This window comes from Sceloporus undulatus, chromosome 1, assembly GCF_019175285.1.
Source record: "Sceloporus undulatus isolate JIND9_A2432 ecotype Alabama chromosome 1, SceUnd_v1.1, whole genome shotgun sequence".
Lineage (NCBI taxonomy): Eukaryota > Metazoa > Chordata > Lepidosauria > Squamata > Phrynosomatidae > Sceloporus > Sceloporus undulatus.
Window position 1 is genome coordinate 218,804,438 of NC_056522.1, and position 26,903 is coordinate 218,831,340.

At 39.4% G+C, this 26,903-nt stretch overlaps 1 long non-coding RNA gene across 1 annotated transcript in view; it reads right to left on the minus strand.

Annotated features, from left to right (window-relative positions):
- Positions 1-2,470: 2,470 nt before the first annotated feature.
- The window catches only part of LOC121933202, a 54,516-nt gene continuing 30,083 nt past the window's right edge, over positions 2,471-26,903 (minus strand). Inside the window, exons 4-5 of the long non-coding RNA XR_006104521.1 lie at positions 6,341-6,546; positions 2,471-2,566 (exon numbers count right to left, since the gene is read on the minus strand). This is a non-coding gene — a long non-coding RNA (uncharacterized LOC121933202). The remainder of the gene's footprint in view (positions 2,567-6,340; positions 6,547-26,903) is intronic.

Genomic DNA, 26,903 nt, shown 5'->3' on the forward strand with positions numbered 1-26,903 from the left:
ATTTTCTCATTAAGCGGTAGTATCCTGATTAAATACAGATGCAGGGCAAGGGCTGTAATTTATATCCATGAGCCCAGAATGTTGCTCTGGTTGGTGCTTTAATAAACAGTGTGTTTGCTTGCTTTTCCACTGAGAGCATAGCCAGAAAAATGGCTGGTTTTCAATCATCAAAATAATTTTCAAAACTATTTTTAAGAAGTTGCTTTCATCTATTTCTAAATGTTTTCATTTGTGCATTTTATAGATTAAATTTCTTTTATCTATTGTACAACGATCTATCCAGGTTGAGTCAATAGATAAGTACCATAGATAGACAGACAGATAGAAAAAATCTGTTAATAATTCTGGGCTGGTGGGTTTTCTTGAAGGTTGGGATAAAATTTTAGAAAGAAATTTGCTCAGATTAGTTTCTGCAGGGGAGAATTTGGATTGTGGAGATTTTTTGTGTGGTTTCTGTTCTGCTTTGACATGGATTAAAAATGAAACTTGTATAGTTCAGTGGTGGATCACTAATTTTGCATATAGAAACCCTCTTGCTTCAATTCCAACGTTCCCCATGTAGGGCTGGATAAGGTTCCTCTGTGGCATCCAGGAGAAATGCTGAATTAGATGGACTAGTGGTCTGCTTTGGTAATAAGGGAGCTTCCTGTTTTCCTGTACTGCGGAGATGGTTTTTGGGTTAAAGGGGGAACGTCCTATTCATTCCTTGTAGGTTAGCTATAAGCAATTCATGAAGAAATAACATGATTTGGAATTGAGGCATGTTTGAAGCTATGCTAAGAAGAGGTCTTTTGCAGTGGATATAAGTTGACATGGAAAGTTGATACTAAATACAATGCAATCTGACAATGTCAACCTTGCAGTCAAATTCACAAAGATTGCAAGCTCACTGGCTGACATGTACCTGTGTAAAGTCATTTTGTGGTAAACTGACAGGTGCCAAGGAATGGGGGAAACCAGCTGATGCTCAAGGCAGAACCTCTTACCTGTTTGGTCACTTGGACACAATGTATAGGTTATCTGGAAAGCCCAATTTTTTTATGTGCATGTCTAAAAATGGAGAATAGGAAAATGGCAAGCTAAAATTGTACTGGAGTTTTATAGCCTCTAGAAGAGAAATGTTGAAAGAAAGGTGGGAATCATGTGTTTGAGGATGAGAAATTTGATGATAGCAGAAAGAGTTCAGACAGGAATGCAATTTAAATTATGTGTGTATGTGGTGTCTCCTAAACAGGAACTCTAACAGTATTTTTCTTAATTATCTGTTCATACTGAATACAAAAATCTTACTCCAGACTTCACCAGTTTTGAAGTTAAAATAAAATTATGGCTGCTTGCATGCTGCAGAAATAATCCAGTTTGAGACTACTTGAATGGCTATGGCTCAATGCTATGGAATTTGGGAATTGTAGTTTTGTGAGACATTTAGCCTCCTCTGTCAGAGAGCTCTGGTGTCACAACAAAGTGCAATTTCCAGAATTCCACAGCATTGAGCCATAAAGTGATGTGTATTCATTTCATTTTACTCCCGCAACCCTGGTATATGTCCCAAGAAAAATCTAGTACCTTTTCCCCATAGACAATGCTGTTTTTAGCCTACAAAATTCTGGAATGTACATTGTTCCATCCCAGTCCCTCTCAGCTATGTGTGCTTCCAGGAACCAGGAAGCTTCACAACACTTCAGAGTCCAAATTCCTAGGTTGATCTGGCTGCAGAGCTTTTGGATGGCTTCATAAGGGAAGAAGAAGCTTTTTGTCTCCTCATGCTCATACAGCCAAGCTGCTGCTCTGAGTGAACAGAAACTGCACAAAGCAGCTTCTTCTTCTTCTTCTTCTTCTTCTTCTTCTTCTTCTTCTTCTTCTTCTTCTTTTGCTTCATGGGAAATCCAGGAAGCAAGGGAATAAAGTGGGGAAGACCTTCTTGGCAGATAGAAACTCCCTGCTCCTTTTTATTTTTCTCAGCTGTTTGCTGTCCATAGCTTCACTGCAACCACAGTATGCAAGGTCTGGGTGCAGCCTGTGAGAACTTTGACTAAGGGGGAAATGCTTAGAGGAATTCTTAGGGAAATTCTTAGAGGAAAACTGCATAGATGCCTTCTCCTTGCTATTCGGGGAAATCAAGAAAAAGGATATACAGGAGCTGGATGATAAGAAGTGCGTAACAGAAAAAAAAATTAACCACACATGAGCCATTAGGCTCTTTGCTTACCTTACTCATGCTGGGCTAGTGGTCAGCTATGACACCCTATTACAATACTATTACAATATTTATAGGGAGCATGTGGTCTTTTTGGGTCCCATTTGGCTTCACTGCAATGAGGCCTTTAAAATGTGAGAGGCCATTGACTCCTTCACTGGTGAGATGAGATGCAACCACAATTATGAATACAGATCATGACCGCAACTAGGCCAATGAAGGGAGAATAATATAATGGCCATCTAGTTCTCAAACCTACCACCAGAATTCTAGATGGCAGCATGGCAGGATAAGGGAGGTGGGGAAGAGAGCTTCCATGTTGAGTTGGAAATTTGGGGCCAAGATGTGTATAATAGGCATCCTGCATCCCTGCAGATATAAGCACATATTATTATTATTATTACTATTATTATTTATATGCCACCTCTACCAAAAGGGTCGAGGTGGGTTACAACACAAAAATACACCATAAAATACAAAATACATACATACTTTAAATTTACATAATCCCCTTATTCCTGTATTTAACACTAAAAACTCAATTATAAAATGCAGATTAAAATCAGTTAAAGCAGACATAATTGGGAGAAACTTCTAGGGCAATCAATGGACCATCCATATCAGTGGACTGGGAGGATCATTCAAGGAAGGCCGGCCAGAAGAAATCCATCTTGACAGCCTTTTTAAAGGCATCAGGAGTGGTAATACAAGTATATCGGGTATGCACTATCTGTGGGGGATCTCATGCCTTTATGCACTGTTCCACAGGTGGGGAAATGAAGGGGGGGGTTTGCCAGAGATCAAAGGGGTACAAGGAAAGGCCAGTCCTTCCTTTCTCAACAGGATCCCTGTCCTATTAAGTTAAAATTTCTGCTCTGTTCCTTCTTCTTAGTATAATTTTTCAGTGGCTTATTGTGTTGTGGATACATTTTTATTATAACAATGTTTCTTTTCTTTTGGTAGCTACTTTGAAATATATTTGTAAAGCTGTTTAAGTAAGTGAATAAGCACATGAAGGCATATGCATAGAACAGTGTCCTTCAAAAGAATGGCTGGGACCAAAACTTGAAAGCAAACAAATTTGTGTTGAGAATTAGGAACAAACACCTTCCTCTTTCTAAGCATCTCTTCTGAGACAGTGTCTCCTGATTGGCACAGTTGACACCAGAAAATCATTGAAATTTTAACTCCTGGAAGTTAGATGGAAAGGCCACCCAACCATTTCATTATATTCTAATTAATAATACACTTCAATAAAAATATTAATGCAATCATTATGATATTCAGCAGCTCTGCAGATCTCCTGCTGAATATTAGCTGTTCTGCAATACAACATCCTTTCCTCTGATTTCGACTGTTAGAAACTTAAAGCTGGTGTTATTCTGATTCTCCCATTATGTCCTTGGACATTCCTGAAATTAAAAATCTATATTGGAGAAATGTTATTAAAGTGTACTCTGAAGTTACATCCATTGACACAGACTGGCAATAAATGTTCGGTTGAGCCTAATATGTATGTAGCTCATTTAACAATCTCTTCACAAAAAGGCTGTCCCAGGGACTGGCCACTCAATATTTTGTCCACACAGACACACAAAGCTTTTAATAATAGCATTTATATAGCACTATCCAATGTTCAGAGTGGCTCAGGTACATTTTCCCTTTAATCATTTCCACAACCTTATCATTCCAATATTGCAAATACAGAAACATGGTGGTGGGGACGAAAATGGCTTGCATAAAGGCATCTCGTGGGTTTTGGGGAAAGGTAAGATTTCACCCTATGATTTCCTAGTTCATAGCTTAGTCTCTTGGCAACTATCCTGTAGTAACTCATAACTTGTGCAATACTGTATCTCAGGGGTCAGAGCATGAAAATGATTTACTCCATGGGAATTCCAAGCAATGAGAAATATTAAATAAATGAAATGAAAGGCAGCCTGAATAGGTTTCACCTGCTGGATTCATACTGGAGCCTTCTCAAATTTTGCATACACAAGGAATGAGGCGATGCTTTCATGTGCCTAAGACTTCAGAACAATCTGTAACAATGCAGCAATTAGTTTCTTGTAATTCTGATCTCTAGTTTTAATCCGCAATATTCCACAGAGAAGGTATAATGTAACAATTCAGATAACTTCATCACACTTAATTATTGGGATTTGTTACCTTATTTACTTTCAATCATTTTAAATCTCCATTTTATGCTATAGCATTTGTTTGTTTTTCAAAGTCAGGTCTTAGCTGTTGCATGGTGAATATATTATTATATAAAAAAATCACTTCAGTTTATAAGAGCATTTGAGCTCAAGCCTGAGAATGATCATAAGCTGCAATGATGTGACATGTCTGTGAAGCCCACATACTATGTTATGTTTCAAGGGAACTTAATGAAAGTCAGAACTTGGAAGTAACTAGAAAAAAACCAGTTATTTTAGTTCAGTTCTTCAATAACTAGGCATAACTGTGTTACACTACAATTGTAACTTAACGAGGGGTAACTAGTGCTTGAGTCAGTTTTGTAGTTATGGTGGTATAGCCTTTTTTAATGGTTAAGAGGAAGAATATTCATGCTTCAAAGCTGTCTTGTACTGTATCTTGTGCTGTCTTAAATGTTGAGGTAATGAAGAAATGGACAAGAGAAGAAGATATTTTGTACCACAGCCTTGTGGCATTAATTTAAAAAAAAACACCTCGTTACAGTAGCTATTTTTGTCAATTTTGAGAAATGAAACATAGAAATGAAAAATTACCTTTAAGAAACAAACTAGACCAGTGGTTATACTGTTTTCATTCCCATGACAGATATTCAACTACAGTATGCATTTGACTTCTAGATTAAGTTTCTGAAGCCTCACTTGTAAATAGGGATATCAGAGGAATTCAGTTTTGACAAATTAATTAATGAAAGTCAGTCTAAAATTCAAAGAGAATGTAGATACAGAGATCCTAGTATCTATGGAGGATACTTTTTCTCTCTAGGCTATTGAGATACAGATCAGAAGAGCATGGCAGAAGGTGTGCCTTGATTGGCTTCTACTGTATAGGCCCTTAATGTCTCTGTCCACAAGCTTCCATTGTCCATGTCATATGAAATTAATGTGCTTGTCTTGCAGGTTGGGCACCTATAATAAAAATCCTGAGAGAAATACCATTTTTAAAATGTGGTGAGAAGATTAAAGATAAAAAATGTGGTCCCCTGTATCCTCCTTCATCCACAGATTCCACCTTCCATAGGTTGAAAAAATATATTTTTAAATTCCAACAAGCAAAATTTGATTTTGCCATTTTATATAAGGGACCCCATTTTACTACATCATTGTATATTGTATATATATTGTATATTGTATATTGTAATGGGACATGAGCTTCCACAGATTTTGGTATCCGCATGGGGTCCTGGAATCAAACCACAGAAGATACCAAGGGCCCACTCTATAGGGTGGAGATAATTTGATTTAGTAGAGGGCAGCTTTCTTATCTCTCTGCCATATGATTTCTACTACCAGGAAGTATTTTTTACATGATGGCGCATTTAAAGAAGTAATCTCCGTTTTGATTTCTTGAGTCTGTATCTCCGATATTGTGAACCTGGTAGTTCAACATTCATGTTTTTGACGAATGAAAGAAGAATCCCTATTAATCAAGGTACCGTAAGTCCTCCAACATTCCACAGATGAAAGCTTGGACAGATGTGACCAAACAACATCAGAAGGTGGTCAAGATGGCAAAAGTTATTAATAAGGAAGAACACACAAGCTAGGGGAGGCTTGAGAAGTTTGTTTTTGCCTGAACCTACAGGAATTGGCAAGATTCCACCTCTCCTTTCTACCCTGTTGAAGTAATTTAATGAAAACTACTTTTGCACTTTGAACTCAGTTTGCAGCAACTGAAGTAAGTTGAGGACAAAGCAGGGAAGTGGGAGGAGGAGATAGAAATGGAAACATTTTAAAAGCAGTTGAAAAAGTAGGATGACAGAGGGTTAGTTGGGACTGTCCTTGCCTACTGGGACAGTTGGAGAGTATGATCAAGGAAGAGTAACAGAAAACCCTGCTTCTCTTCCTTTATAGATAGTTTGTTTAGGGTTATATCACAGCAATAATGACTACATTCGTGCCTTTGTCAAGAAAATTCCAAAGTTACCTTCGGTGCCTTTGGGGAATAACTTCCTCTAAAAACTAGCAAATCACGGAAGACTATAGAAGAGCAGCGAACAAAGGAGGCAACTTGTCACAGTGATGTCATGGGTGTTGTAGAACCTGTTCAGATGTGATCCCACATTCCTCTTTTGCGTTCCGCATGTGAGATCCAGATGTATTAGAAACTCATTTGGGTTAACATGATGGAAGCTTTAAGTAAATAAATAATAAATAAATGAAACTTTTATTTTTATCCCACTTTTCTGTAACTAGACAATCAAAGCGGCTCACAACATATTAAAATATCCACATTTACAGCATTATATCCCAAATCCCCCCCTTAAAACAGGATTAAACAAATTACAATTAAATTATCTATTAAAAACACAATTAAAAACACAATAAAATATAACAAGGACAGAGCGATGTGCTAATACATGATGTGGGGACAGTCATTCTGTGGCTGGGCACTTTAACCAGGAAAGGCCTGCCGGAAGAGATCCGTCTTGACAGCTTTTTTAAAGCTGTCCAAGCTGGCAATTTGATGGATCTCGTCCGGCAGACCATTCCATAGTTTGGGAGCAATTGCAGAGAAGGCCCTCAGGGAGGTAGCAGTTAGTCTGGTTTTTAAAGGCTGCAATAGATTCCTCCCAGAGGACCTGAGGGTGCGGGGCGGATTATATGGGAGCAGGCGATCCCTCAAATAGGTTGGACCCAAGCCATGTAGGGCTTTAAAGGTTATAACCAATACCTTGTACTGTGCCCAGAAACTAATAGGCAGCCAGTGAAGAGATTTTAGGATGGGTGTTATCCGGTCACTCCTAGTTTTTCCAGCGACCAGCCTGGCTGCCATATTTTGCACTAGTTGAAGTTTCTGCACTAGGCACAAAGGTAGCCCCATATAGAGCACATTACAGAAATCAAGTCGTGAGGTTACCAGTGAATGTACAATAGTTTCTAGGTCCTTTACTTCCAGGAAAGGGCACAGCTGGCGTATCAGCCGGAGCTGATAACAGGAGCTCCTGATCATCGCATTCACCTGATTTCTCATGTGAAGCGATGGATCTAGGAGCACCCCCATACTGCGAACACAGTCCTTTGTGGAGAGCGTGACCCCATCTAGGACTGGAGGTTGCAACCCTATACCTGGTTTGGGGGCCCCTACTGTAAGTACCTCTATTTTGTCTGGATTCAGCCTGAGTTTGTTTTTCCTCATCCAGCTCATTACTGCACAGGCTTAACTTCTTTCCTCTGAAAATAACAGGGCATTAAAATATTTTACATGGGGCAGATTACTCTCTAAAATATATTTTTTAAAAAGCAACCTTGGCCAGATCATGTTTAACTCTGTGTTGTGCTTTTAAATGGCTGTAAACCACCTTGAGGATATAGAGTGAAGGGTCATTTATAAATATTAAAATGGGTATAAAAATATGACCTAGTTTTTATGAAATACCCAGTATTGCAGATTCTTTATGTAATAACCAGCAAGACCCAGGGTTAAAGCTTTATTTTCAAATGACAGCTTCTTCTGAAATATTTATTGTTCCCAGCCCTTTAATTGCGCTTTGGACATGGATTGCAAAAAAATTGGTCACATCTTGGAGTAAAACTTTAATATAACACCCTGCATTATCTTTGGCTGCTCCTGCTTTGCCCTTGCTGAAGATCAGCTAAAGCCACATCCATGTAGTCCCAGTTGGAACCACTCCACTTTATTTCAGTTTTAATATATGGGATAGGAATAGGTTGAGACTTTAATTTTAAACAACGATGGTGAACAAAGCACAAACAGCTTCTTATTGGCTGTGAGTGACCAAAGCTCCAAAAAATGACTTTTAGAACTGTTACTCCTAGCTTCCCCCCAGCCAAAGTGGTCACTGGGGATTCTGGGTGTTGTGAGCCTCTGGAAGGTCACTTTTCTAAACATTGTGAAGGATACTCTATGCCTTATTTCCTGCAACAATATCTTGTAGTCGAACCAGGGCCAGCCCAAGACATTTTGCTACTTTAGGCACAACAGCAACTTTTCTGATATACAGCAGTTTCCAAGGTTGGCCAAGTTACACATTATTTGGGCGGAAAATCCCCCTCCCCAACAATAAATATAGAATAAAAATAAGTAAAATAGCCAACAATAATCTGTATTTTCTATGGCCCTGTACAGAGCACCCATAAAGGGCGGTCTGCCGGCGCCTTGGTTTGCTCCACGAGGAAGCTGCAGTGGACACACCGCTCAGCTCCCTCATGGAGCAGCAAGAACCCGCGAAAAGCGGGTTCTTTTTGTGGTGCCATAATGATGCCGCAGTGCGCCAATGGCACACGTGTGATGTCATTATGGCGTATGACGTGTGAACGCTAGGCATCCATCACCTCAAAATGGCAGCGCCCATCTGTACAGGGCGCCACCATTTTGACGCCCTCCTCACGTTCTAGGGTTGAGGCACGTGTGGGCGCAGCACTCGGCCAACCCCTAGCACGTGACGAGGGCACCCTATAGGCCCATCTGGACCAGGCTTTTGATACCTAAAATGAGCTGTGTGAGACGCCGACCTCATTTTTCCTATTGCTATGACCAGTCCTGCCCTGGATCTGCCCCATGATTTATGAGAGCAGGGGTAGAAAAAGGGCCTTTTTGTGTCAGTTGCCACCTGCTGGGTCTCCAGCTTGCTGATTTTCCTGTCTCCCACTGCATCCTTTTATTCTTGTTGGAGAGATACCAGATTTGTGCTACATATTCCTTTCTGCTGCTCTTTACTCTTGATTTGCTTGTGATAAGATAAGCTTAAATATCCTAAATGTACCACACCCTGTCTGATCTTGAAAGCTAAGTAGGTTAAGTTCTGGTTAGTACTTGAATGGGAGAATACCATTCAATACCATGTGCTGTAGGCTATACTTCAGAGGAAGGAATGGACAAAATCATCTCTCAGTATTCCTTGAGAGGAAGCCTATGGAATGGGTCGTGGGTGGGGAATAACTACCAAGGAAAAGGAGCAGCCACAACCCTACTGGGAGTATGCACTAGCTACCCACAAACTCCATCCAACTGATGCCCAGGGTTTGTAAACTGAACATGACAGTTTTTGGAAATCTTTCAAGCAATGGCAGAAGTGACGAGAAAGTGCTCAGCTGAAAACAATATCAGAGCTAGCTCTGGTAGTTTTCAAATTTTTAAAAAAACTGTCCATATGAATGGACACATGAAGCAGGAACAGAGCCTGGAGAAACTGGGCAAGTCTGTCAATTTCAAGACAGAATTTGGAAAGGTGAAACATACATTGCCTATAAAATTTGGACCTTAGTAGTGGTGACTTGATAGAAAGTAGATGTACTGGTCTGAGAAGTTTCATTGATCAGATTCTGTATATTCATTTTGAACAATTCATTACATTAATCACTTTCAGTTATTAAAAATTCATTCCATAGGAGTAGTCCATATGTGGAATCAGAAGTATTTATTATTATTTTTAATTGTACGCTTTAATATTGTTAATATTCTATTTTAATGATGATGTTTTGTACGTTTTAGATATATTCAATTTGCTTTAATTTGCAAGCCATCTTAAATCCCAGTTTTGGGGAAAAGGTAGAGTATAAACTAAAGAAGAAGAAAATGAGTAAAGAAGAAGAAAATGAGTAAGAAGAAGAGCTGTGCAGACAATCCTGAAGGGGCGGCATCCAACCACACCTTTTACAGCCAGATCGGGGCCGTGGTGACCGCACACTGTGGCCCCAATCTGGCTTTTCCAGTGTGTGAAAAGGAGCTGCAGAAAGTGGCTCCTTTTGTGTCCTGGAAAGAGCATGATAGCTGTGGCACTGCATCTTCACAGTGCTCCTTCAGGGCTGCATCGTGCGGACACAGCACCAAAGGAGCGCCATGATGCCTCACACCGTGTGGTGTGGTCTGTTTAGGATCACACTGCCCTGGGGGCAGAGCTGAGGCATGCATCATATGGATGCTACACCTCGACTTCACCCCCAACCCGGCCTGCACAGGGCTGAAGATAATAATTTTGAGATTCACTACATCTGGGTAAGAAAACATCTGAATGAAATTTCCATAAGTAGGATCACAATAGCACAATTACAATATGTGACACTGCTTGGCCACATTATGTGGTGATTCCTCATTGTTTCAAAACACTGATAGTTCAAAACTCCAGTCAGCAACACCAGGCAGAATGTGAAACCAATATTAATGATAATGACAATGATAATGATATTTTTAGCACATTTATCATAGCTGTACCATCCATTTTGTCTGTGTGAATTTCTTCCCTTTGAGAAATTATTTGAAATTGCAGTAGTTCAGGATGTTGTTTTTTCATTCAACTATTAGAGAAGCTAAGTTTTTGTTGTTGTTATCCACCCTTGAGTCTATGGCAATCCTGTACCTTTTTCTCAAATTATCTCCCAGTTCACACTTCTTATTTAATTTTTCTGGCTGGTGTGGCTGCAGGAGAATAACACAATCCTTATGGTACTGAATAAGAACAAAGTCTCTATGACATGGCTACATGAGCTGAAGACTACATACCATATCATACTTGAACAAGGGAACTGAACTTGTTGTAGACTGGAAGAAAGCATTATTTATTAGTTGCTAAATTGCCAATTTATTCCCCGCATTTAATTCCTAAATGTTTCACCAATACAAACATAATACATCCTTGTTTTATTCTTATGTTGTAAGAACACTACAAAGCCGCCCTGGGCAATCAATGGTCTTAAAAGCCAGCAAAAAAAATGGGTTCAAATGAAGAAAAATTCTGCAGTCAAGTATGTTGTTTTCTAAGCAAGGACCATTACTGTTTATCTGGCAAAATAATAAAGGAAAGGCACATTCCTCTTCCTTTTAGAAAGACTGAAATGAAACTGCACAGAAAGAAAAAGATAGATACAAAACTATTCTGTGGGTGATTAAAAATCAAAAGTGAGGAAATCCAGTGTTGAGTGCTCCACGCTCTTATTCCTTCCTTTCTTCCATCCCTCTATCCCTCCCTCCCTCCCTCCCTCCCTTAACACTTCCCATTACTTTAGAGGCTTCAAATTGTGCCTGATCTCACATATCACAAGCTGTAATACACCTAGAGACAAAGGGGGTGAATTAAGGATGCAGCATCTGACTTAACTCTGAGTTTCCTGGCTATAGTGGATTTAACGTTATTTGAACACACTTTTCTATGGTTTAATATAGAATTATTTTAGGGCAGAACTTGGTGGCAGGAAAGTAGCTGATACCCTCAATGCTTCTCCTAACCCTTTTTAAAGAGAGGGGGGGAGAGAAAGAGTGGGAAGCTTTATCTTAATTAAAGTTTAATTAAGGATCACGTTTGGCAGTACTTTTCACACCGATCGACACCAGCAGATTTTCTAGGGCTTAACTTTATCGTGCAGAAAATCCTCTTTTATTACTCTCAACCTGTTGTAAAAGCTGTTGGCACAGAGCAATGGCTGCTTCATTCAGCCGCCTTGTTTGCCGCTGGAAAAATCCCAAGTCTCTAGAGATAGCACCACAGTGGTTCAATTTAATATCTATCCTATCACTACAAGACTCTAGCTCATTATTAATGATACTATTCATTAATTTCTTGTTGGGCTGATGTTGTTATTTATTAAAATATTAAAGAAAGCTCCTGAGACACATACATAATGAGAGACACCTCCGTTTCCATGAGCTATACCAGCAGAGAGGAAAGAATATACTGTACTGTAGATTTCCCTTTACCACCATACACTCTTCCTCCCTCATTAGTCCTGCTACATCTTGGAGTGACACAGTAAATTCATTTTGTGCACTGTCCAATCAGAGGATAATACAAATGTGGGGCTCTCTTTTTTTTAATGAGCCATTCCTATGCAAAATGAATTGACTACTGTCTAAGTCATCTAATCTGCCTCTATTTTGGGAGAAGGACTAAATTGCTTATATTTATATAGGAAATAAATAAGAGTTGGCATAGGGCTTGTCTTCCCTCCTTCTCCCCCCCCCCCCCCCCCCCCCCCCCCAGTCTCACATTTGGAAGATTTCAGTCTTCATATTTTCTATATTTTAAAAATCTGCCACCTTAGCAAACTAAATCCAAGCCTGACATTTAAACATGTGAAGGTTGTATTTAAAATAGCCCAAACAAGCAATCTGTACACTATAATGGTCATTTGATATCAGCTTGTGCTCTCTCTCTCTCTGTCTCTCTCTCTCACACACACACGCACACACACACACACACACACACACGAACACATGAATACACACACACTTATTCAGGTGCCTACAGATATGCTAAGAAGTATTGATCTTTGCTCAGCCTTTCAGTATACAGCTTTTGAGATCACAGCTTTACTTTGAATGGGCTTAAAATAAGTGAAGATACATACCAATAAACTCAATTTGCATGCATTTTAAAAATTTCTTAAAAGCACAGTTTGGTGGAAGGGAAGTGACTTGGAGGGGTAGGTGACTACAGTACCTGATTTTTTTTTCTTTAGACACATTTCAAATGAATATAGTAAAATCTGCATGACAATTGAGGTAACATCTGAAGGTTTTTTTTTTTAAAGTTTTAATTCATTCTATATGGCTGTTGTTTTCACCCCTGCACAAATAATTGCTATGGAGAAGAAACCCCTCACTGTTTTGAGAGGATTAACTGGGCCTAATTGCAGCTTGTTCTGATCCCTCTTTTAATAATGGATCCTCTCAATCCATATCCAGTGCAGCAGCTTTGTGTGGATTGCAAGCTAGTTTCCAAGCATTTATGCATACCTCTAAGGCCCTTTGTATTGAGCATTCATGATCATTTGTTTCTTGAGAGGGTAGGAAAAGTAGTCTGGTTTAGAAACAGAGAAGATATTCTTCTTTTAAAAGGCCAAGCAGCAACAGAAGCAATGGCTTCCTGCATACCACACAACTTTTCAATATACATGTGTGAAAATTTAGTATTATTTAGTCCCAGACCTCTGGAAGAAATTGTGAGTTTGTCACAAATGCACTGCCTTATTTTACCTATTTTAAGCAAAGTTATTCTGAAATCAGCTAACTGTTAGCATAAAAAAGAAGTCCTCCTCTCCTGCTCCTGGTAGGCTCCAGGATGGGGAGTGTTTTTTGGCAGATAACTCTCCCTTAAAGTACTGTGCTCCTCCAAAATATAATCTACAGTTTTGGTGTGTGTGCTTCCCTTTCACATTTGTGCTTATGATAGTGAAGATGCAACTTTTGTCTTCAGAGAAAAAGCTAGAACCAAGAAAACCCAGGTAGGTGAGTTACCCACTAACAGCAGCTTAATTAAGTGTCCTTCTGCCATGCTTCTGCCGTCCTTAAACTTGGCTAATCGAGTGATCAAGGATCACATCCCTGTGCACTTCTCCCATCCTTCTCCCACAGGTAAAGTGTTATGGAGCCATCATTTGGTATTAATTTTACCCCACAGTGACACCCCCATAGTGCCACCCCTGGTTAGGTATATGGTCATAATGAAATTGGTTTCGAATGGGAACAAGGGTCCTATAATTCGACTGGCAATTTGCTGTATTTCATAGTGGGAATGACCCCAATAAGTACTAAATTAGAACACATTTTGGCACTGCTGTTAGGAGAAAGGCAGAGGGGTCACTCCTGATCTCTCAGTAGTTGTCGATGGAGATTATCAGACAGAGGAGGCAAGCATCCTTCTCCTGTTATTAAACCGTCATATTTGCATGATTGGGGGAAAGATTATCACACACCCCACATGCTTATCCCATTCTTCTCCCATCTGTAAAGAGTAATGGACCCATCATTTGGTAATAACGGAAACTCCTGTGATTACCAAATGATGGGTCCATTATTGTTTATGGACAGGAGAAGCATGTGGGGGTGTGATAATCTTTCCCCCAATCGTGCGAATAGGACAGTTTAATGACATGAGAAGGGCGCTTGCCTCCTCCGTCTGATAATCTCCATCGACAACTATTGAAAGATCAGGAGTGACCCCTCTGCCTTTCTCCTAGCAGCAGTTCTAAAATTTGTTCCAATTTACTGCTTTGAATTTCATGATGACCATACACCTAACCAGAAGTGTCACTATGGGGGTGCAGGGGGTGCAGATTGTACCAGGTGACTCCTTAGGGTGCTAAGGAGTGTGTGACACCACTGCTCCCCAAACATCTGCCTTCTGGCAGAAATTAGCTATGGTGTTCACCTGCGTTCTCATAAAATGCTGAAGAGATAGTGCACATGGGGCAAGGCTCAGTGGGAAGAAGAAGGCGAGACCCAAAGTTTTTAATTAATTATTTTTTATTTTGGGAAAAAACATTATTTTTAATTTTTCTTTAAAAATATCACATCTTACCAAATTTTCACTCTAACCACATGAAACAATGCACATGTAAATACATGTAGGCTGTGATGTGCATATGATGTTGTAATTTAAAAGTGTCATTTTAATTTTGCTAGTTATTTATGTCACATATTGCCATTATATTCAGTGATATATGGGAATTATAATTTATGAATAACATTAGTACAAAAACATTATAGTGTGATAGGGGAGGCCAACCCTAGTGATGCCACTGGGTCTAACCATCTTGTTTGGGAAGGGCAATGCAGAGGTTCAGGTGTGGTAATATCTTCACCTTTTTTAATGCAGTTGAGACAATGCTCTTCTGTAAGGAGGAATTTATCACCTCACAAGATATAGAAAGCCAGACCTTCCCCTTTTCTGTGGTAATAAACAAATAAGGGTGACATTGTGTATCCTCATCTTATGGCCTCAATAGCAGCAATTTATGCAACAATACTCCACCAGATGAGGTTTTGGACACATCCAATCCTTTGACAGAACAGATTCAGGAACAGCATTGAAGTCACAATGATGTGACTGACTTTATTCTCAAAGCAAATGTGTGTTTCCAAAAGTTCAACATCATAGTCAAAGCAGATTGCAAAAGGCCTCAGACCACCTGGAAAAAAAACTTTGCTGGAAAGCACTGTGAAGAAGGAATAATGATGGTTCAGAACAGTATATTTTGACATGTGTGGAGTAAACAAATGAATACTTTTGCTTTAGACCACAGACTATTTGCTATTTACAAGTGAAGAAATAAAGCTGCACGAAGAGGCTGCACAATTGTATCTAATCACAGAACAATGAAAGCACATAAAATGTTAACTCATGAAAGTAAAATCTGCATGTTTTGATTCCCACTCCTAATATAACACACCAACACACACACATGATTGGAAAAAGTAGGCCACAACTTTTATTGGTTACAGCTGTAAGCAGGGACGTAGCCAGGATTTTGGGAAGGGGGGGTCCACCATTATAATGGGGCTTGGGTGCGGTGGCGTGGCAGCACACACCATTCATTTTATCTAACGGAAGGGGGGGGGTCCGGACCCCAAGAAACCCCCCCCCTCCTTGGCTACGTCCCTGCTGTAAGTAGGATTGAGTCCAGATCCCAGTGTCAACCAACTGGCCTGTTTATTGATGAGCTAGAAGTCAACAGTATTTGGTGTGTTACATCATCTCTAAAGATCTTACTGGAGGAGAAAAATATGCTTATGTAAACTGAGTACTCTAAGCGTTGTTATCTCATTGGACCAGATATCTCAACTAATTAGGCCAGGAAAGATTCAAAACAAGCTGAAAGGTGATAGAAGTTATGTGGTAAGACAGTGATGGTAAGACAGAGAATCTCTGCTCTCAACTAGGCCATGCTAAATATAGTGTGCCCTTACCTTACACGGGAGATCCATTCCAGACCCCCCCACGTAAGGCAAGTTCCATGTATGCTCGAGCCCCATTTTAAATATTGGGGCCAGTGCATGCAGCAACGGCAATGCACAGTGTGTGTGCCACAGGCACACACACCATTTCCTGTATGTTGCACGGCTTTAATCATAAGTTGAAATCCACGTATAGCATGCCTGCATATGACATGGGTGCACTGTAGATTTATTTCCCATTCTGCTAAGAGTAGTAATGGATGCTGGAAGATATAGCAATGTCCAAGGATATTAACTCATTGGATATTTGTGCATTCAAAGATGCCTTGTAGAGAGGTATGGTTTCTCAATAGAAGAAAGTGTATTTCGTAGTGGATAAATGGCTAAGATATATATTGTAAGATAGTAATAGTCTCTTATGTTTTAATTTTAGAGAAGCCTGATAAAAGATACAGATAGTATAAAGGTTCAGTCCTTATGAAAGTCTAACATCTTACTTGCAATGCATCATCATGAAATGCATGTATGATGCCATGTGTGTATGTGCTTGTGTATGTGACCCCATAGATTTCATAGGGTATTCTTAGGCAAAGAATACTCAGATGTGGTTTTGCCAGTTCCTTCCTCTGAAGGACCTGGTATTCATTGGTGATCTTCCATCCAACTAGTAACCAAGGCTGATCCTGCTTAGCTTCCAAGATTAGACAGGATCTTGCATACTCAAGCTGCAGGTCCTTGACTGAATCATCCATTTGTAATGTGGTCTTTCCCTTTTTCTACTGGCTTCCACTTTACTGAGAACAGTATTATCATTTCTTTTCCACTAAGCCATGGCATCTCATGATATTCTTGAAGTATCTCAGTTTAGTCATTTTAGTGAGAATTTAGGCTTGATTCGTTCTCAGACCAAATTCATTTGTCTTTTTAGCTGTTCACAATATCTGTAGAGTTCTTCTCCAGCACCACATTTCAAATGAGTTGATTTTATTCCCTTCAGTTTTCTTCACTGTCCAGCTTTTACACTCAAACATCAAATTCAGAAATACAATGGGCTGGGCAATGTTAACCTTGAGATTTAATTATATGTCTTTACATTTGATAACCTTACTTTGTGGCCGCCTTCCCATGTCTTAGTTGCCTTTTTGATTACTTGATTACTTTTTATTACTTTTGATTACTTGATTACTTGTGTCCGATCCACCTCCTTCAGACGACAAATAGTAGTAAAGTGCGCCTGCGCCATAAGCGGGCACACTATACACAGCTTTCAGCTTACGCAAAGGAATGAATGGAGCACATGCCCATGTGCGCGCTTTCCCGCGCCGGGACCACGAGCCCAATTATATTGAATGGGGCCTGAACCTATGCATTTTTCGGCTTACATGGGGGAGGGGGTGTCCGGAACAGATCCCCTGCGTAAGATAAGGGTCCACTGTAAAAGGTGACACTAAATAAAACATTTAAATATTGTTTCTGTAAAGGGACATGTAAATTTATGGCTGTATACAAATAAAGATAATAATAATAATAATAATAATAATAATAATAATAATAATAATAATAATAATAATAATATATTTACTTGTTCTATCATCTATTGTCCAGTATCCTCCAACTAAAAACCACCATTATAGTCATTGTCTAGTTAATCTTGAGATATTCTTATTTTCAGAATTAGCCAAATTGTGCTAACATACATTTAAGAACAATCTGAGGGGCGGTCTGCACAGGCCAGAAGGCTTGTATTCACCCTGGCCTCACATTGTCTTGTTCAGATGAAGCAGGCCAATGGCCCCAGGCTGGGATCAGGCAGACTGAACACCAATCTGGCAGTCCTGGTCTAATTCTGGTGCAAAGGACCTTTAGCGTAGGTCAGAATGACCTGTCATTTGCCACAGAGTTTTGGCAGACCAGATGGGCCCATCCTCTCCTTGTCTTCCTGCTGATAAACAGACCCCCCCCATTGCCACATTTTGTGATGTGGTAACGGGGTGGCTGGCCATGTGGGTGCAGTCAGGCACTCCATTTCCACATCAGATGTGGTGATGGGGGTCTGCTCAGTACTGGCATTGGCAGAGAAAGGGAAGGGACATGTGGGGGTAGCAGGACTGTGGCAGGGGGTAGGTGTGTAAAACATCCAATCATCCCTGAACCAGCCCGGAGACCGATCTGAGTTAGCACCAGGCCAGGATAGCATGGGTTTGACTCCAGAGAAAGCAACATCTACAATGTATGATCAAGCTGTAGTATCAGCACTTGTTTCCTATCCCTAATCTTTGATGTTGCATGATAGTGGTATAAGATAGGATAGGCATGGCTGAATATAAAGAGGGAGAGACAGAATACCTACTTGTTTGATTCCATAGTAACAGCACTTGTTTTCCATCCCTAATCTTTGATGTTGTATGATGGTGTTATAAGATAGGATATGTAAGGTTGAATAGAAAGAAGGAGAGACAGAATACACACTTGTTTGACTCCATTGTAAATACAGACCTTTACTTAATAGCAATAGTAAGTTCATTTCTATACCACTTATCGGTGCACTTAAGCACTCTCTAAGCAGTTTACAATTTGTAAGTTAATTTCCCCGCCCCCAATAAGCTAGGTACTCATTTTAGAGACCTCAGAAGGATGCAAGCCTGAGTTGAGCTTGAGCCCCTGGGCTGGTATAGAACTTTCAGCCTTACGGTTTGTGGGTGAGTGGTTGCAGTACAGGCATTTAATCAGTGCGCCACTAGGGCCCTTCTGTTTGAGGCTCCATTATACTCAGCTCTAATGCACATGTAATTTTGATTATGTAATTTCTGTATTAACCAAAATAATCTCTTATAAATATTGGAATTATCTAATTTAATTCAGAGAGAATTCTAATTGACTAAGTCAAAATTGCCCCTAAATTGCTACAAAAGCTGCAAAATCTTCTTTGTTGGTCCTATGATAGTTTCACAGATGATTGCATAAATTTGTACACAACTATATACATATGTAGATGGGTAGGCATGTATGACTGTATTTTTCTGGGGTGTTTGTACCTGTGTTATGTTTTGCAATGGTCAGTGACCACAAGCAAAAAAATGTATTACTGGCTGAAGTTATGTTTTTCCTGTATTGATCAGGGATATGACTAGAAGTACTCAAATGTACCTCCCAATTCTATGATTCCTATCTGCCCAAAGCACTTCAAATATATGATCTCAGCAATTTTTTGTTACAGCTATGCAAGATAAACCATTATTATTGTCCTAAGAATATAGCTGAAAGCTTTTCAAAGAAGCAGCCATAAAAAGGAGGGAGGGAGGGGAGAAGAACGGAAATGTGGCAGCACCTTTAAGATGAACAGATTTTTATTTTAGCATGAGCTTTCATAGATGTAAACCCACTTCTTCAGATGCAGTACAGGGTGCTATTAAGGGCTGAGGTATAAAGCAAATATATACAGCTGTGGGAGTGAGATAAAATGTAATAGGATCCAGAAAGATGCAAATCATGACCCTTGTCATAAATTTTCAAAGGGCTGCATAAGGTGATACAAGTCTATCAGATCTTTGCAGTGGTCATTTAGTGTTGATGTGTGAAAGCAATAAGTCTCCTTACCAAAATAAGTTTTCCTGGGTTCAAACCCCTCTCTGAGAAGGTTCTTTTTGTTACATGTGCAGTAGTGAGGACTCTTGTATGTAGTGTTCCATGAAGCAGTTGTCCTTGTTCATACCTCTGCTAATGGACTGGACTTTGTGAATATAATTCAGCTCAGCCATTTCTCTTTCTAGCCTTCCTTTGTAATATCCTTGTTCAAGGATCATGACCTGTAAATCCCTTATTGCATGTCCAGGAAAGTTCAGATGTTCTGCAACTAGTTTCTGGGTATTTCCAATTTTAACATCAGATTTGTGCCTATTTATCCTCATGCATAGAGACTGTTCTGTTTGCCCAATGTAGATTGTAGAAGGGTGTTGATGGCATAGGATTACATATATCACATTTTTTGGAAGTCCAAGTGAGTGTATCCTTTATTTCCACCCCATCTCTTTGCTCATAGAATTCATTGTCCCACTGGAAGTAGGTTGTGTTGAGGCTATATTCAAACAGGGCTCTGAAGCCTTTCAGAAAAAAATATTGGATGAATGTGATGGTGTCCATTATGGGGACTTTGGTGAACGGGGAGACCACATCAAAGTTGATTGGTTTGTCTCCAAGTTTCAGTTCGAAGTTGTTGATTTTTTTCTATGAAATGAGCTAAGTTCTTGATGTAGTAGGGGGTTCTCCCTATATGAGTTTTTAATTGTATGGCTAGAAACTTGGCCAGGTCATATGTGGGGAGGATCAGTGGTGCTTACAAAGGAACAGAGTGGAACAGAATCCTTGTGCATCTTGGGAATTCCATACAGTCTGGGTGGGAGAGCCTCATATTTGCATAGCCTTTGGCATGTGGCAGGCTGAACTGAGGAGATTTTGAGCAAGGTGTTCATTTTCTTGGTGATTTTGTTGGTCAGGTCTTGTTTCAGTTTTATATTGCAGCATCCAGGAGTTCCTTGATTTTTTGTTTGTATTGTTCTGTTTCCATGATTACCATAGCATTGCATTGTTGGCTGGAATGATGATTTCTGGTTCTGAATTGAGATCCTTGATGGCTTTCCTTTCTTTTTTGTTTATGTTGCTGGGTGGTGATTTTCCCTTACACAGAATCCTTGCTCCTTTTCCTCTTATCTCTTCCACTTCTACCTCTGAGAGATTGTGGAGGGCGGATTCAATATGGACAATGATGTCTTTAGCTGGGGATTCTGGTGGTGGTCACTGCAAAATTGTCTCCTTTGGACAGGATGGATGTTTCTTCTTCTGAAAGTCTATTGTGCATTTGCACAGTGGTGTCAAGTAAGTGAGTTTGTTGTGTGGATTGTTCCAGACTCAGGCTGATGGTAGGGTGTAAATTGTTGAAACCCTGATGAAACTTTTCAAGTGATTGCTTTCCATGTAGCCAAATTACAAACATGTCATCAAGAAATTGAAGGTAGAGATGTTTTCAGGTACATGTGCTGAGGAACAGTTGTTCTAGGTCACTCATGAAGACGTTTGCATTCTGTGGTCCCATATAGGTGCTCATGGCAGTGCCACTGACTTGGATGTACATATTATTCCCCAACTGAAGTAGTTATGAATACGTATACAGTGGTGGAATATGCATCTGACGACGTAGGCTGAAGTCTACAAAAGTTCATGCTCCAACTTCTTTCTTTCCCTTAGTTTCAAAGGTGCTACAAAATCCCTTTGCATGCATCTCATAATGTGTTTTTTTCTTTTTTTTTTTTGGGGGGGGGGGGGGAGGAAATCTGTTTAGTCTTCTGTTGTGCAGAAAACTGATGCTTCTGTATGTGTAGTTCCAGATCTTTCCTTTTTTATTTTCTCTGGATTGCTGTGTAGGATGCTGAGGAGATGGTTAAGTAGTTTCTTGGAGAGGATGTGGCACAACGTGTTGCTGTAATTTGTTTCATATGTTGTCTGTAGTGGATTTTTCACCTTTAGTTCCATATGAATGATGCCTTGCTGTTTGCATTTATTCAGAAAGATGATGTCCATCTGGGCGAGTCTCTTGAAGATACTGATGGACTTCTACTCCATCCAGCTTGGCTAAGGTCATCCGTTGCATTCATGGGCATGCTAGGTTTTGAATCATAACCTCCCAGTTCATGACACACTCTCAAACACCAGGCCAACCAGATATGTGAATTTCACTTTGAGTTATATCTTCCTAAATCAAAGTAGGCACTACTTTAACACAGAGGCCCCAAATCTGTGTATTTTATTAAAGGGCTACTAAGTTGTTAGTGATTCTTTTTATGTTCTGCTATAACCTGTCATTCGATCTATGAAGCTTTCAGAAGAAACTCTGGATTGTGCTGCTTTTAAAAAAATGCAGCACAGTCCTTAGAGTTCAGAGACTGTGGAATTCAAAAGGGAAATTTAAAGTGGTTTATAAAATAGTTACATGAAAATGCTCTGTGTCAATGGAATATTATACACTCTGTTATAGGGGGTATAATAGGATCCTATAATACGATTATTTAGTGCACCCATAATTTTAACAGGTTATAGAGGAGCACCAATACAAGACTATAGCATGCACTTGCAATTCACGCAGAGAAAGTTGCAATGGGAGTTGGCTGCTGAATTGTCTTCCATCCATTAAACTGGCTGGCATAGTGCAGAATGGAGGCACCATCAATTACAGAGTGAACAGTGGCAAAACTTTGTAAAGTGTGTCTGAGCTTTTAAAGCTGAATCACACAAAGCACTTTAGTAGGTGTGTTTTCTGCTGTCACTGTAGCCCAGTGACAGATAAAGCTGCACTTACTAATCATCTCCTAAAAAGAATAGAAGTCTTTCGAGGTGGTGGTCCTTTTACTACTTTCTTCTAAAGGTCAACATGTTAAAGAACAAGCTGATGATAAGGCTTGCTGACACAGCTTGGGTGGCAATCAGGATGTTGGTAGTCCAGTGAGTAGGGCATGACTGGCATATGCTGGGCCTCAGTGACATTGTCCACCTTTAGTTCTGAATTTTACTAGGTGTGTGGAGATCCTCAAACCATCTGGCTTACATTGGACTAGTTATATACTTTAATCAAGTCCTATTTCCTAAAATCATTCTTTTTAGTTAAATACGTGTGTGTGTGTGTGTGTGTGTGTGTGTGTGTGTTGGCAAGAGCAAACAACCTCTCTCTCTCTCTCTCTTGCTGGCCTGTATATGTTTCAAAAGAGCATGTAGGGCTCTGTCTTTATGACCACAGAACCCTTCTAATAGTCAACATGGGGTCCTTCACACGTGAGATGAAACACACTCAAGCCTACATGGATTTGTGGACCAAGATCCTGACGTTTCACCAGGTGGATGCAGGACTTTTCAGAATACTGTACTTCTATCATTTTCCTGTGCAGTTGCTTGGGAGGTTCCCATATACTTCCCCAGTCTTCTGATACCTGGAGCCAGACGTCAGGGCCTTTATATGAAGGATTGAAGGTGTATACTTTTCTGGAAGGAGCAATTTCTTTCAGCTTCTTTTTAGTCTGGCTCCCCCCTCCCCCTTTAGCATGGCCTCAGTGCAGTGTTCAGCTGCTTCAAGAACGTGCATCATCTAAATGCCATGCCCTCAAACTGGCCTGAAACCATAGAAATGGTATGAGAGGTAAAGTATTAACCATCCCTGTCAGCACTGCCCAATCATCTTTTTTCTAGGCATTTTTTAGACTTACAACAAAAAGTTTGGAGATCTGATTATACACCGTCAGTGTACCCTGTAGCTTAGTTCGTAAGGTCAGTATTGTCAAATATGTTCCACTCTTTGGTGGAAAGGGTGTTAGAAATAAGCATTGCTATTGTTGTTATATAGAAAATAAAAAATCAGTCCAAACACCTAATACCGTTTGAAGAACTGACTCAGGATGTCATTGTGTCCTATAATTTCATAGAATTATATAGAAAAAGTATATTTAGTGTATATGCTGGGGATATCCTCTTCCATTTTATCAGCTCTCTCCTTTTTTCATGGCTATGTCTTTTCCCAGGGCATATAGCCTTCCCAGATGCTTTTCTGTCTCTTGGGATTTGAAGCCTGGTGCAAATGGGCATGCTGCCATCTACCTATAATCTCTAGAGAACTCAGGTTAGGTCTCAAGTTGATATATAAAAAGATTTATTTTAAAGGAAAAATATATTTCTAGACAATCTATGAACAACTTTTGTGCAACATATCCTTTTCAGAACTAATAATATTAAGAGTATGGTTGTGCTGGCTGGAGATTATGGGAGAGATAAACTGCATCCGCAGGGAAGAAATAATGTGGTTTGACACCACTTTAACTGCCATGGTTCATTGCTATGGAATTCTGGGAACTGTAGTTTGCAGAGCTCTGATGCCACAACAAACTACAGTTCCCAGAATTTCATAGCATTGAGCCATGGAAGTTAAAGTGGTGTCAAACCAGATTATTTCTTTCCTGTGGATGCAGTCATATTCCAACACATCTAGAAGGCGTCAGTGCAAAGAAGGCTGATCTAGAGCAATGGGCTGATAACCTGCATTTTTATTTCATTTGCTTTTGTTGTGCTCTTGATTTGCAGTTAGTGACAGCCATCCTATTCTTTTTCCTGGAGTAATTATGCTCTTTAGCCCTTTTCGGCTCGAAGGGTAAAAACGACATGTTACCTGTAAACCCTTGATAATTTTTCCCTGGGGGCTTTATTTTCATCAGGTAATGAAGCAGCTGTGGGCAACATTAGATAGAAGAGAAAATGGTGTGGGGAAGGGGGCTCCTTAATCCTTTCCATTTCATTTGTCCATTCAGACTCATCCCCTGGCAGTTTCTCTCCTAGTGATGGAGACAGGAATCATTAATTTTCCCAGGACAAAGTCTTTTTCTTTCCCCCTACATTTCTCTCTTTCTGTGTGTATGAGATATATTTTGAGTAGATGAATGGCTGGGAAGGACCCTTTTGCCCTACCCATCTTCCACTCTAGTGGGCTGTAGATCCTTGACCTGATAAAAGAAAATCCTTCAGGAAAACCACAAATACAGATGAGCATCATGTTGTGGTACTACCCTACTGTGCTAGAATAGACCAAGGGTTTTTTTTGCCCCTTTACCAAGATTTGCATAGCACTGGGGGAAAAAAGGCAAGGTAGATTCTTTGTGGCCATCACTGGGAAAAGGAGGAGTTTATTATTCATTTACACATTTGCAGTATGTATTAATGATATTATTATTTAATATTAATAAAATACTTACCATTTAATCTTTTAAATAGTGGAATATGATTGTCTCCCTAATGGTTTTTAAATTTCTGTGCCATACTTTGTTTCCACTGTATTTTTGTTTCTGTTGCGCAATGTAAGCCACCTTAGTTCCCATACTGGGAGAAATGTGGGATATTAAATAAATGAATAAACCTCTGTTTTGAGCAGTCTGTTTCTACATTGTTGGCTTTCTGGGGGGTCCTTGGAGCTGAAGGTGCCCTGAGAAGTTGTTGGTGTGTACCTTCAAGAAATTTCCAACTTATGGTGACCCTGAGGCAAATTCATCACAGGGTTTTCTTGGCAAGTTTCTTCAGAGGGGGTTTACCATTGCCATCTTCTGAGGCTGAGCAATTTGTCCAAGGTCACCCAATGGAATTTGAACCCTGCTCTCTAGAATCATAGTCCAGTGCTCAACCACTACACCATATTGGCCCTTAGAAGGGCAGCTTGCAAAATTCCCTCTGCCACATGAAAGAATTTTACTACCCACATTTCCCAGGACACCTTTAGCTCTGAGGTCCCTTCTGATTCTCCTGCACACCAGAGGCTGCCATTTGAGAAATAGGTTGCCTGAGCCTTTTGATATTGATATTGATGATGATGATGATGATGATGATGATGATGATATAATAGATGATTTGGATAACTATAATTAATATTAATAATGATAATGATAAAAAATATTGGGAGCAAAACCATTTTCATTGTCCATACTTTTCTTAAAAATGTAACTGGCTGTTTTCTGTCTCAGGTTTCATCAAAATTTGTAACGTTACTTCTTAAAAGTAATTTGCTATGAAATTCATCACAAAACCTCGCAAAAGTAATCAATTGTCATAAAAATGAACTTGTAATAGGCAGCATATAGTTAGGCTGGCATACCTACAAAATAGGATTTCACCCCAATCTTTAATATTTAATTCCACATAAAAGTCCACGTTCTTTGCATAGTCTGCCATTTTAGGAGTCACTTACATTAGAAGGTGATCTTAATATTACTTTATACAAAGTTATAACATAATAAAAATGAATTTCCCACCAGTGATACCTTGGCAATCTGTAATTAGAGTTAATCAATAGTTTGATGGTATAGCTTGTTTCATTTTAAAATTAATGTGGCCACAGCTTTTGTATTGTATTTATTTATTTATTGCTAGAAATACTTTGCTTGTCTTAATGGTGACATATGCATTGTTCCACTCTTGGGAAGAGTCATAATGGTTGGGAATCCAAGATTCTTCAGAGAGGGTTAATAATACTTTTGAGAGAATGAAGGAAAGAAGGAATCTTCTATCTTCTGTGCAGGCTGCAACTCTGTGAAGTGTTTCCAAGTGTAATTTTCTTGAAGTTAAAGTTTGGGTTATTACGGTTCACTTAACGGATAAAGTTTGCCACAATTTTCGTGATCTCGATGATAAGATGACAAGATTTCTAATTTATAAAACCAAGACAGCATGTTGGGGGCTATGAACCATGGTCAAGGGATATGTTGAGCTACTCCCAGCTCTCCACTTTCATATCTATATTCTGATTTACAAAGGAATTCCAAAGAAACATTGTCATTGAACAACATACTGCAACTCTCTGTAATTTTTGTGTGTGGGCCATGTGTGTTTTAAATGCTAGCAACTGCAGAAAGACCATGAATAAGAGGCACTTTTTAATTATTTCACACAAAAAGTACCAACAAAAACTGGTTGTGTCCTTCATTCTATTGACCCCTATAGGTGCATTTTAACTGACTTTGAACAGGCTAGAATCTGTATTTAATTAAACTGTAATTAAACTGAACAATGTCTAAGTGAAATAATTGCATATTATTCCCCTGTTTATCCCTTAGGGAAAGAACTTGTGGGAAATGTTCTTTGGAAAGTGTCATGTGCATTATATATATATATATATATATATATATATATATATATATATATATATATGTATAACTGTAATTAATTAATAATAAAGGTAAATAATGTTTGGAGCAAAAACATTTCTCTAAAAATTTAATTGATTTTTCTTGTCTCAAGTTTGGTCAATGTTTGTAATGTTACTTCTTAAAAGTAATTTGTTATG